The sequence below is a fragment of the Podarcis erhardii genome, assembly GCF_964252035.2.
Source record: "Podarcis erhardii genome assembly, chromosome: 1".
NCBI lineage: Eukaryota > Metazoa > Chordata > Lepidosauria > Squamata > Lacertidae > Podarcis > Podarcis erhardii.
This window is the reverse complement of record NC_138497.1, coordinates 85495742-85508893: the sequence shown is the minus strand read 5'-3', so window position 1 is coordinate 85508893 and position 13152 is coordinate 85495742.

The following is a 13152-nucleotide window of genomic DNA, read 5'->3' as shown; positions in this document are numbered from 1 at the left end:
ACATCCTGATCCTGAAATACATCAAGCCCAGCAGATCTGGCCTGGCTGCACTGGCTGCCAATTAGTTTATGGCCCCAATTCAAAGTGCTGGTTTTGACCTATAAAGCCCTGAATGGCCCACAACTGCGATATCTAAAGGGCCGCTCCTCCCCATATGAACCAGCCCCTGTGATCATCATCTAAGGCCCTTCTTTTCGTGCCTCCTCCATGAGAGGTTCAGAGGGTGGCAACACAATAACAGGCCTTTTCTGTGGTGGCTCCCTGTTTGTGGAATGCTCTCCCCAGGGAGGCTCACCTGATGCCCTTGTTACATATCTTTAGGTGCCCTGCAAAAACATTGTTCTTCACCCAGGCCTTTGGCTAATTGAACAATTTATGACCTTTGAAACTGGGCTGGGTGGGTGTTGTTATTTTGTTTGTTACTATGTTGTGCATTTTTGTGTTTTTATATTGTAAACCACCCTACAATCCTTGGATGAAGGCTATTATAGAAACTAAATGAATAAAAAAAATACATCTTGTATTGGCAAGTGCAAATTCCTGGAATATGTGGAAATGGCACAATTGACTAACAGACTAAGAGGTAATACTAGGTAATCATTTATTAAAAAATGGGATATGTATAAGAGATATCTACAGAATAGTAACAGTGGTACAATATCTATGGCAGCGTTTGAATGATGCTTGTCTAAAACAAGCAAAAAGGTACAAATTGTTGTAAGAAAGTATTAGAAAATACAGAAAGCATAAGGTAATAATGATAAGTACATTCTTCACCAGAAAGGTTACATGCATTGGGAAAAAGAGATTGCATAAATTTAATTTAAATTCAATTTAAACTGGGGGGGGGAGAATTAAAAAAATACATCTTATTTATTTACTTTTTATGGTTAGTCTGAAAACCCCAGACTTGGTAGCTGAAGTGGTCTGTTGATGGCTCAGTCTTCAGACTGACCTCTTCTAAGTTTTCCAGGTGGTGGAATGGTAGGAATTTTTAAGGTGCTAATAGAAATTCACTGGTCATGACTCATACAATTGCCGGAATTGGCAACCCGATAATAGTGCCCTGTAAGTGCAGAATTATGGTAATGTCTTCAGGTGGGTGTAGATTAACATGCTTCAGTCTATGACTACTACATATTAATGTTTATGGTAATTGGCAGCCAGCACCTACTCAGCTATTTGAAACAGAAGCTGTTGTACATTTCCACTGCTACTGAATGTGAAAGTTTTTTAGGATAGGTTAGGTGCCAGGTGGAAGGACTGCTGAAAAGCTACAAACCAACAGAAATTCATATGATGGCAATTTTTACTCAGTTCTACGATAACAATGGTGGGGACAACAACAGTGGTTAATGGCTGAAACGTAGCTGTTTCAGCTCTTCAGCTGTGATGTCATGGAATACTTATCAACGCATGATGCATGTGTCATCTACAGAATGTTAGATTTGAAATAATGAAGATCCTGTGAACTACAAGAGATCAAAGGGAATAGGATAACAAGAAGTAAGAAGCATGGAAGTAAATTTCAACATATTTTATTCCAGGATCAGACATCACAGAAACTGAAACATCAAACTATTAGAGCTCAGATTTGAATTTAGCATTGCCCCCCCCCCCCAAGGCATCTTTTCCAAATAAATATGTGCATACTGTACTGTGGTTAAAGGGACTGCATAGCTGTACCTTTGGTTCTAAAATCTGTATTTTTATATTTGAAAATAAATAACAAGCAAATAAAAAAGAAGGGGATGGAGGAACGCAGGAAAATGTTATTTTAAACAATAGAACAGGTTTGTGCAGAGTGAGCAGTGGGAAACACTGAAGTGGGGAGTGGCAGTTTAAAACAAGATTTGTGTACAGTAAGACGGGAGTTTGGAAAGGCTGTGTGATGTTAGCTTTTTGATGTTAGCTTCTGCACTGTATCCACCTCTGCTATTTCTCCCTGTTAAAACTGGTTTGTTTGTTTTTTAACAACAACAACAACTCGGTGTTCCTCCATCCCTGCTTTTTTCAAAGCTCTGTCATTTTTAAAAACCACAGTTTTCATTTCAGTGCTCCTCCATCCCTGCTTTACTCAAACTTCTGCTGTCATTTGATTACAACGAGAAGGGAGTGATACTGAAAGGAAACAATTGGCAATTTTAAACTTCTGCCTCTCCCATTCCTCAGTTGCCTCATGTGCAAGAGGTAAAGCATGCCAAGACCCCAAATATTCTATAGTACCATCCTACAATCATGTATTTCACTCCTGGTACCATATGTTGTCTTCAACATGAAGCTCCAGACTCAGTGTAGTACTTCAGAAAATATACCTTAACATACGTACGTACGTACAACATCCCTCAACTGAACTTAACATTCTCTAACTGAATAAGTTGACAGGCTTGCTCCTTAAGATTCTATTCAACTTTAAGATACAGTAGGATATATCAGCATGGTGTGTTTGTGCAGAGGGGGGCTGCAGAATAGGAGAGAGGTGGAATAAAATGGGGGTGGTCTGTGTGCAAGGAAAAGTTGAGAAAAATGAGGAGCATGGAGGGAAAGGGGCCCCTACCATTTACATCAAGCGAGTTTGCTGCCCCAGGCAGCAGATTCTGAGTCTTCTGAAAGGACAATGAATCATTATTTACTTTTCATTATTATAACAAATAGAAAATATATGAAAGAGGTGCCAAATGGAATGAAAAAGCAAACATAGCAGAGCTTTCTGAAGGATCTTCAAGAGCACTCTGATAACTGAACTTGGGATATCTAAGAAAGAGAAATATTTGCCTCAGAATGGAATGATGGTCAAGGGCCCATATGTCACTTAAACTGTAGCAAGCTCCATGACGTCAGTAAGACGTCCACAGCGAGAATAAGGACTAAGCATTAAATATAAATACTTAATTATTCACAACTAGGACAAAGGAGAGCATCAGAATAACTTGCATTAATCATCACATGAGTAGTGCATCATCTGCTCAGAGAATGTGGTGTAGCCAGCTGACAAATTTTAGCAAAGGGATGTGGTATGTTAAACTGCACAGGATCTCATTGAGTTTCTCTGCTTTCCAGCACCCAGAACTTCCTTCTCACTCCCTGGCCCCTGTGGGACCCAACTCCCTGGATATTTATTTGCATCTTCATTTCACCAAAGCACAAAAAAGTGTGTGTTTGTGTGTGTGCGCGTGTGCGCGTGTGCGCGTGTGCGTACACACACACACAGAGCTCTCATTCATTGATCACCCCTACCTAACCAAATATCCTCATGTAGTCTACACAGATACATTATTGCAACCAAGTTACCGTAAATTTAATTCAAGCCAGACCTTGCCACAGTTTAGCCCTGGATACAGGAATCACTACCGGGGGTAAGGGTGAAGGATATGTAAATTCAAATTCTTTCAGGGTCCCCCCACCCAATCTTAAATCAAATTCTTCACATTTCTGAAGTTTCTGCATTTTTAAAAAAATCCTCATGAAAATTCATCATAATTTTAGTGTGAAATTATCCTAATAAATACATTTTTATTTGCAGTTTTGACATTATGTGCACAGGTTGGTAAGCAATTTGCCCTAGCATAATGCATTCTTGCAAGCAATGTTCATGATCAAATTATTTTTTATGCAAACTCTCTCATAATATACGCATTTTTGAAAATTCAGATAAAGTTAAATTTCAAAGGGTGCCTGTGTTTCAGTCCCCATACTATTTTGAATTTGATAGATTTGACTTTAAATGCAATCTGAACTGAATTTCTCCCCTATCCTTACTGAGGGAGCAGAGATTCTTCCATTATCAAGGGGGCCGTTTCTGGAATTCCAGCTGTCAAACAAGAATACAAATGTTCTACACCTCCTCTACTCAAGTTCTGACTGAGCAGCCACATCTATTTTGTCCCTCCCCCCATTTTTTGCCTCCAAATATTTTGATGCCGGCCTGGGCACCAGAAATAGGTTTCAATGCTGGTCTAGTATCTTGTGAAGAAACAAGGAAGAGAGCATATTTCTTTTCCCACTGATAGTGCCTTCAGTCTGTCACCATTCTGTGGGGTGGATTCAAGTGCAGAGTGCACATTTAGGTTTGTGCAATAAAGCAGTGTGGCACCACTCACCTAGGGGGGAGGCACTTACCACAGGGCCTGAAGTGCACCTAAGCCATGCGTCTCTCCTGGGAGTGACACAGTGGTTCGGGTGCCTGCAGTGGTTCGGGTGCCTTTTTGGGCAGTGTGGGGTTGTTGTCAGCCCACTGCCTCCCTCTCAGCTGGAGGGTGGCTGAGACGGGGAGGCGGTAGGTGGACTCCATGCAGGCTCTGCCCAGAATGCCCTGCCCAGCTCCCCCCCCCCCATGGACAGCTTGCCTCGCCCCTGGGTGCCTGAGCAGCTAGCTACGCCACTGGTGCAATAGAAGTGAATTAAAACACTATTTCACCTTAGCACAGCAAATCTTCTTTTCTGGGTGGAAAAAGAAGACTTTTTGCAGCTGGGGTGAAAAATATGGGGTAAATGAATGAATAGTGGGAAGATGTATCAAGCAAACAAAATAAAAACAGAACCACTGCTCAAGAGAATAAGGATGAATTCAGAATGAATGTTCATTGTCATATTATCTCCCCACAAAGAAATCAAAACAAAAGCTCAATGAAGACGGGACATAGCCTAACCATAAGCTTTGTGACACAAAATCAGGAGGAATGCTGAATAAACAGATGGCCCTTAGTTGGAGTGTCTGATTTTGACAGAAAAAAACACCCTTTAGGGAAAGGGAAGTGCCTCTTCCCACATGCAAGCTCTCAAAGAGATTAGTTTCTTCCCACACTGCACTGGATTACAAAAGCAGGGGGAAGCAAGAACAAAGATTGATGCCAATGAGTTTCACATACAGCAGGGGTCACCCACCTCAAACCAGAGAAAATGTCATGTGCAACCCCACCCCAGATGTTTCCTCCCAACCTGAAATTGCTCCTGTGCCACAATTAGGCTTGAGATATATATATATATATTCCTTTGGCCACAGGAGGGTTTATCCAAGCCTAATTTCAGCCAAAAGATTGTCCCTGTGGGTTTCAGGGAAGGCGTCTGTGGGCACATGTGCACCCACACTGGCCACCTATGATGTACAGGGTGCAAAACAAGAATAATAATGGCCTTGTTGTTGTGAGGTTGGAAGTGATAAGAGTCAGAAAACACTTTGAACAATTCAAAGCTGGCCAATTATTAATGGATTAATGATTTTAATCCATGGGTAGAGGCTAAACCCAAGTTTATGCTAAGCCAAACACCAGTAGCTTCTTTCTTTCAGGTGACTTAGCTTTCTCAGGTTATGTACTGAGTCATGCTCGATAGCATCTATATGGTCATGGTCATGAACAATCCTTTAAGAGATGCTGTGTGGGGCCATTGGCTCTCACCATGGCCTCAGCAATTACCTAAACCAAAATTGGGGTGAGACCTCATGAGTCAGCTACTGCTCCTTTTTTTAATATAGGTATGTATATCTTAAATGTTTTAGACCACACCTTCATCCACACATGGATTTCATGGTAGCATCCACAAAAATAGCCACACAATATTGAAACAAAGAATCAAAACCAAAGCAACACAGTAAAAGCAAAAGTAATATAGCAGAAGCTAAAACAACGCAGCACATTTATCTAGTTGCTCTAACGAAGGGTAGTATAGATCCTTCCCACCCATCCAAAAAGAGGTGTTACACAAGTCATCTCTAAAATTATCAATGCTGTGGTATTCATAGAAAAAGAAACTTGTCACTCATTTGTACATGTTAACAGTAGGGAAATGCTTGAATTTTCCACAACTGGGGTTTCCACTGAAGTCTAGACAGACATTTGCAAATGTCTGTAACAATTTCTGAGCCCATTCTGTGCCCCATGTGCTTTTAAAAATATATTTGCAGAATGTATGCCTGCCACTGTTACAGAAAATAGTTGTTCTGCGTTTCAACCATCTTGTTGGCATCCATCTGTTTTGAGAGACAATGAAGTGCACCTCCTGGGGTTAAGTCAAACCACTGTGTTAGCAGCACCTGCATTTTTAAGCAATATATGACAAAAGCCCAGTGCTTTTTTAAAAAGAGGGGTACTCAAGGGTACGCAGTACTGGCACCTTTTGTTGTTAAAAAGTGTGGGACTTACTGTAACAACTTCATGGCGAGTACCGGCACCTATTTTTCTAGAAAAAAAGCACTACGAAAGTCAAAACTAGACTAGATATGAAGTGTCTATCTAGTCTATTATCTAGACTAGATAATACTAGATATGAAGTGACAGCTACTATTAGTGTCACAGTAAATTATTATTATTATTATTATTATTATTATTATTATTATTATTATTATTATTTTACCCAAGTCACCTCCCTGTTCAGTGCTGCTTTCACATGTAAACTCCCATAGTCTATAATTGCAACTCCACTTTTGTTTACAGCTTTGTTTTCAGACATACGTAGAAGCATTCTTTTTATACAGTGGTACATTGGGTTAAGAACTTAATTCGTTCTGGAGGTCCATTCTTCTGAAACTGTTCTTAACCTGAGGTACCACTTTAGCTAATGGGGCCTCCCACTGCCGCTGCGCCGCCCCTGCACATTTTCTGTTCTTATCCTGAGGTAAATTTCTTAACCCGAGGTACTATTTCTGGGTTAGCGGAGTCTGTAACCTGAAGCGTCTGTAACCTGAGGTACCACTGTACCGTGAAATCCTTTACCTGCTTTACCACATAGATGTTCATAAAATAATTTAATCTCCCACCCCCCACCCCACAAAAACCCCCTACATAAATGAGGATCGATGTATGAGGTATGAAGACAAGTCAAACAGACAAAAAAGCAGGGGAACTATCATGGTTGCTTTACACTATCAAAAGGCTACAAGAAAGAATTGTTATTTCAAGCTGAGTGAGCCAATCCATTTTTCATGTAGGAGAAAGCAAATTGCAGGAACGTGTGATTTTGAGGGAATTGTCGGGTGATGAAAAAGCTTTGCTGAGCAAAGAACAAAGACTGCGCAAGACCCTGGGGGCACAAATGAACCCAAGGAGATGGCAGCCAGTTATTAACATTAGTAGACCTGAAGTTGCAACAAAGAGTTGCAAAAGTTGGAACAGAAAAGAGATAATTGAAACAACGGGCATCGGTTTGCAGAACACAATGTCAACTTAAAAGGCATTTTGTAAACCAAGTTACTTTATGAGCAGATTTTGTGCAAGGTAATTCTGAAAACAAATGAATGCAAAAATTACTGTGAGTTCAGTCCCTAGTTAACAGATACGCTTTATGGTATGGACTGATCTCTAGAAAATAACGTCAATTGTCCTTCCGATATATTTGATTGACTTGCATGGTGTTTACAAGTCTTTCTCTTAATCATTTGTTTATCTCACGTTTCCCTGTCAATTTCCTAACTGCAAAAAGCCCTGGGCTCCTTTGGGAGGAAGGGTGGGGATTTGTTGTGTTAGGGTCACAGAGTGCTTTATTCCACTTTAGAGATCCTTATTATTGCATGTCATAATTATTCCCAGGGCTTTTTTTTCCAGCTGGAACACACTGGAACTCAGGTCTGCCACCCATCAGGTGGGCGCCATTGCCATTCTAAGAGAACATGGGAGGTGTTCATGGTGAGTTCCAGCACCTCTTTTTCTGGAAAAATAGCACTGATTATTCCATTTTCAGTAACTGTTTGCAGCTGCAAAGGTTTGGGTTTAGCAACTCTGCTTTATCTTCAGTCAGTGCATAAACTGAAATCCCGTAACTTTTTATACCACAAATGTTCTGACTTATTACTGTCCTGCTTTTATTGCACTATATCCTGTCCAGATGGCAATAATGTGTTAGCATTGGGGAAGCATCGTAAAACAACAGCTCAAGTGGAATAAATCCAGCACTAATGCATTAATATTTTGTCGAGAACATGTTTCAGAATACCCCTGATTTAAACTCCAATTAGGAGGCCCTGCTTTTAAAGTCTTGCTTTCGAATGAGTCATGCAAAATACTGGCAGTCTTGAAGTGACCATCAAGGCTTAGCACCTCATGTTTGCATGAAATGTGCAGTCAGTCCAGAGACCTGAAGGAGCAAAGGTATGGAGCAAACCCTGTTATTACCTCAGTGCAGAAATGTACTATGGATAGCATGAGGTGGACTTACTTGAAGGGATGTGACTAGGGACAGGATGTTTATGCATCTATATTTATATCCCTTTACTCATCATGCATACATGATTTGTGGCATTTCCTCAATGAGCTTCAGAACTCCTGAGTTACAGAAATGACATAACCTTTCTTTAGTGGCAGTGGTATAAATTTTCTCTACAGAAAACTGCTGTAAAAAAAAGGAATGATAATTTTATTATTTATACCCCACCCATCTGGCTGGGTTGTCCCAGCCACTCTGTGTGGCTTCCAATATAATAAAAACACAGCAAACTTCAAACATTTAAGACTTCCCAGGTGTTTTCAGAAACTTGTTTAGTTGTTTATCTGTTTGACATCTGATAGGAGGGAATTCTACAGGGTGGGCAGGACCACTGAGAATGCTGCAAAGGGCCTAAACCATAAAGTTTGTGAACAAATCAAATGTATTATGTGCTGCAGAAAAAGTAAGAGGTTCATGGTGAAATTCTCTCCAATGCCCAGTACCCCAAGCAGATATTATTATTGCTCCTGAAATCAGCGTGAGAACGGCATACTTGGCCAGCCCAGTTTTACATGCTACAAAGTTCTGTTCAGTTCTTAAGTTTATTATTCTAGCCAAGCCCACGATAAGCTTGTAGCAATAATATTAATAAAATACAGAACATCCACCCATAATAAAAGCCAGCCTCCATGATGTAAGAGAGAGAAAAGATACCATCACCAGGTCAAGATCAGCCCATCCCTATAGAAGGAAGAAACTGCCACCAAAGAAGACAAAGAAGATTGGCAAGAATTGATTAATGAACTATTCAGGAAATATTAGATAATTTGAAACCCAAGAAAGAAAGAGGGTATTGTTTTGTTTTTTTAAAAAGGGAAATGTTTAATGCATACTTTTCAAGGGTTGTGTACAGATTTTTGCATTAGTAGAACTTTAAGAAATCACTTGTATTAAGAGAAATAAGGTTTGAAAATTGGATTGCTAAGAGTATAAGGCTTTATGGATGTGCATGAATAAGTCAATACAATGGAGCCAAGAGGGGGAGTGGAGGGAAGTCAATTGAGTTAAGAAGTACAATTTGAATTTTTATATTTGCTTTGTTATTATATTATTATTGTTTTTATTATTGTTTTTCTTTTTTGTCATTTTTGGAAAATTAATAAATCATTATCAAAGAGACAGAGAGAGAGAGAGAGAGAGAGAGAAGATACCAGAGACACCAACAAGCTAGCCTAATTTCAAATTAACCCTCCGAATTTCCCAGCCTGAGAGCTCTTGATGCTACCCAGTTATTGCTCTTGTGTAAAACTGCAATTGACTTCCCACTGGGTCACATTATTTCTCAATGCACATCCTGCTATATTTCATCCACACCTATGGGCTCCTCCAAAAGGCGTATTTATTCAGCATTCATCCTGATTTGCTTATAGAAAGTCTACTCAGGGGTTACACAATTGCAGTTGATGGGGAGGTCTTGCACAGCAAACTCACTTTCCCATAACACTGAACTTTTTTTGTGATAAGGACAGGGAAATGCACTGGAATGTATGGAATGACGCTTGTTTTTGATGCAACATCATCTGATACAACATCATCTAACCTCCCTATAAACAAATAATTAAATAGCCGACATAATCTAATTACCCTGCCATTAATAAAGGATGAATGCTCAGTAAGCAGGTGGTCTGGAAATGACCATGGTAAGAGAAACACAACAGAGACCTGTAAGCGGCTTGCATTCTTTCACCGCTGCTCTATGATGGAGAGGAGAATCAATACTGTGTACAGTTTGCAAAGCCCGTTTTTGCTATGGTGTCCTGAATTTTCCAAGCCCAGTGTTGAGGTGTGCACCTGTGGATACACAGATAAACAAAAGGCAGCACGGCAGAGGCCATATTCAATGCTGTATCCTGCCCTGGAACCTTCCAGTGAAGGTTAAGCTATAATTCTGATGATAATAATAAAGGACTCATCATCATCATTTTGCTGAGAGCAACAGATCAAGCTGCTTGCCACTCAGTGTTTATTGGATGCAAAGTTTAAATTGGATATTAATTTTTATAGGGTGATTGCTTTATTTCTTGTCTGCTTGTGAATTTTTATTGATCATAGTGAAGGCTTATTGTTTACAGTAATAAAATACTGACTGAGGCCAATTACTTTAAGATGCTTTGAGATGCTGTGGAAAAAAACTGGGACATAATCTCTAAAACAGATTGATAAAACGCAGTGCACATCTTTTCCCCATTGGCTGTAGTAAAAAGCAAATGTTCTTGAAGGAAATGTACATGTGTACTTCATAAACTATAATTAAACCCACTTCATTAACTATAATTTGAACCTTGTCTTTCAAGCTTGTTTAATCAACAATAACCCACTAAGGCTACAAAAGCAGCTTTTAATGTCTTTGTTTCTGCCAGTACTGCAGGACATCATAAATCATTCAAGGTACTGAATGCATACCCTGCTGTTATAGAAAAGCTATGTGGGCTGTTTGGTGAGTGCAGCGGTTTTGAGCCTTTTCAGGTCTGGGAACCATTTTCAACCCAAACATGTCTGTCTGTCTGTCTTTCTTTCTTTCTTTCTTTCTTTCTTTCTTTCTTTCTTTCTTTCTTTCTTTCTTTCCTTCCCATATGCTGTTATACTGGTAGTGCTGCTGTTGTGACCCACTGTAGATCAGGCATTGACCCAGTAGTGCGTTCTGACCCACCTAAAAAAAGACCACTTTTATTTAAACAATAGTCAATTGACTCAAGGGACCTATTACACAGAAAGCAATAAGCTGGTCTGAGTCAGTGTTTTGAGATTTGAAAGCATTTGCTCCCTGATAAGCATGTACAGGCTGCTTAGTTGGCCAAGGATCATTCTGCAATGGTTGCTCAGAGCCAGTCAAACTGCAACTTGTTGCTTACAAACAGCATTCAGGCAGCAAAAATTTGTCAGATCCGTATTTGCCCCAGTGAAATACAAAATGTGTCAAATCTGTGTCATCAGAAGTCAGACCAACTATCTCTGTATCATCCCTCTAATGTAGGCTCATTATAAAATCATGCAGCAGTACCCTATATAGAGTGCATCTCGAACGTTACGTTGTCCATGCTTATTCCATATTGCTGCTTACACTGGGCAACATATTTAGACATTTGTTTTGAAAGTTGCAAGGAGGAAGGGGAAAAAAAGACTAAACATATGCAATTTTGGGCTTGCCACAACTGAGTTTATTGTGTGTTTGCAGTGTTCTCATTCAGGTTGTGTAGTCCACATGATGATGCCCTCAAACAACACCAATCTCAATGCTTTTCTTCTTTAAATTTAGGTTACCCAATAAGGGAATAATCCAATAAGTTGGGGGAAATCAGGCTCCAAACCTCTCCAGTTGGGGCTGCAGACAATTTATTTCAGTGTTTTTGGATGGGCAGGTCAGTTGTCATTTCTGCCATTCCGCTTTCCATGCCCACTGCTTCCTGCTTTGATTTCTTCTCCAGTTGTGCTGTTTCCAGTATGCTCCTGAACAGAGTAGAAAACTGCACATGCAAACCATGGGGGTGGGGAATTTACACTCGAAATACAGGGCAGCAATCTGAAAAATGGGTGCTAAGAATTTACAGTTGTTTTCGCTGCTCTGGTTTGCCAGAAGTGGCTTAGTCATGCTGGCCACATGACCCGGAAGCTGTACGCCGGTTTCCTTGGCCAGTAAAGCGAGATGAGTGCCGCAACCCCAGAGTCGTTCGTGACTGGACCTAACGGTCAGGGGTCCCTTTACCTTTACCTTTCCTTTCTTTTCCAGCCATAGCTGTCAACTTTTCCCTCCCCCCCCCGGATTCTTGGGAAGGAAAATGTGTTTTAAATTTGCTTTACATGTATGGTGCATCTGCAACATGTGTGAGGTGCCACCTGTAATATGCACACATGTATTGGTGTGTAGGAAAATCATTGTATAAGATACTGCTGCTTAATCTTATAATAATAACTTAGTCTTCTTGGGGAGGAAGATGAATTGGGGCTGTACTAAAATGAATGAAAAGAAAAGCCATTAAATACATTAATTCCTTACACCCCGGCCACAGGAATGCACTGTTCTGAAGTGAATTCCGATTATCTGGAAAGTGTGACCCTGCTATGTCCAGGCATTCCAGAACTGAGACGCCATACCCATCATGTACTGTCCAAGTGCCACATATACCTGAATCCGCCACGATAAGATTCTTGTGGTTTCTAAGTACACAGCAAATGTGTCAAAGGTTTTCCAGCCCTCCCTGTTGCCTCCAGCGCAGGATGCTTATTAAGAGTCCTCTTCAAGCAGATTAAGACCAAAACTCTCTCATTATGTGCTGAAAGATGACACCATCTAGCAAACGAATTATTTTCAGGTGTGCAAAGAGCAGGCAGGGCTGCTGTGCAATGTGTAGGATTATGGCGATTCAGATCGCGGACACATCTCATTCCAGTATGCCTCAGAATAACAATGAATGATGACAGCGATGATAATCCAAGAATCTCTGCTTGCCAGTAGGGGAGTATGTTCCAGAATGCATCTCAAGGAAGTGTGTGTGTGTGTAAAAGAAAGTAACTTCTGGGCCAGAGGTCCACAAAAGGGGAACCACTATTACCTGAGCAACAATGAGAAATGGGCAAAGAAAATTACGTTCCAAATTTGCTTTGTCCGTGGGGAGAAGAAGAGACATGTCCTCTTACATTCAGGTCACCTTCTTCAGGATTGTCCTGCAAAGGAAACAATAGTGTCTGAGGGGAAAGGGGCTCTTTCTTACACTTAAGGTCCTATTGCCTTCACGTGAGTTCTCCTGCCTTCTAGGCTGTGTCCATGCAGTTCCATAAGGCTAGCTCTGCCTCCACGTGCCCTTTTATGGGTTATCCCCACCCTCCCAGTCATATCCTTTGCACGGCTTAATCTTGTGGTTTGGGCAGAGGCCCCACCCCAATCTCCTTCAGCCCCAATCAGCTGCTAAGTGGATTGGCCAGCACCCAATCACCTCCCCTAGAGATGAAGGGCAGGAA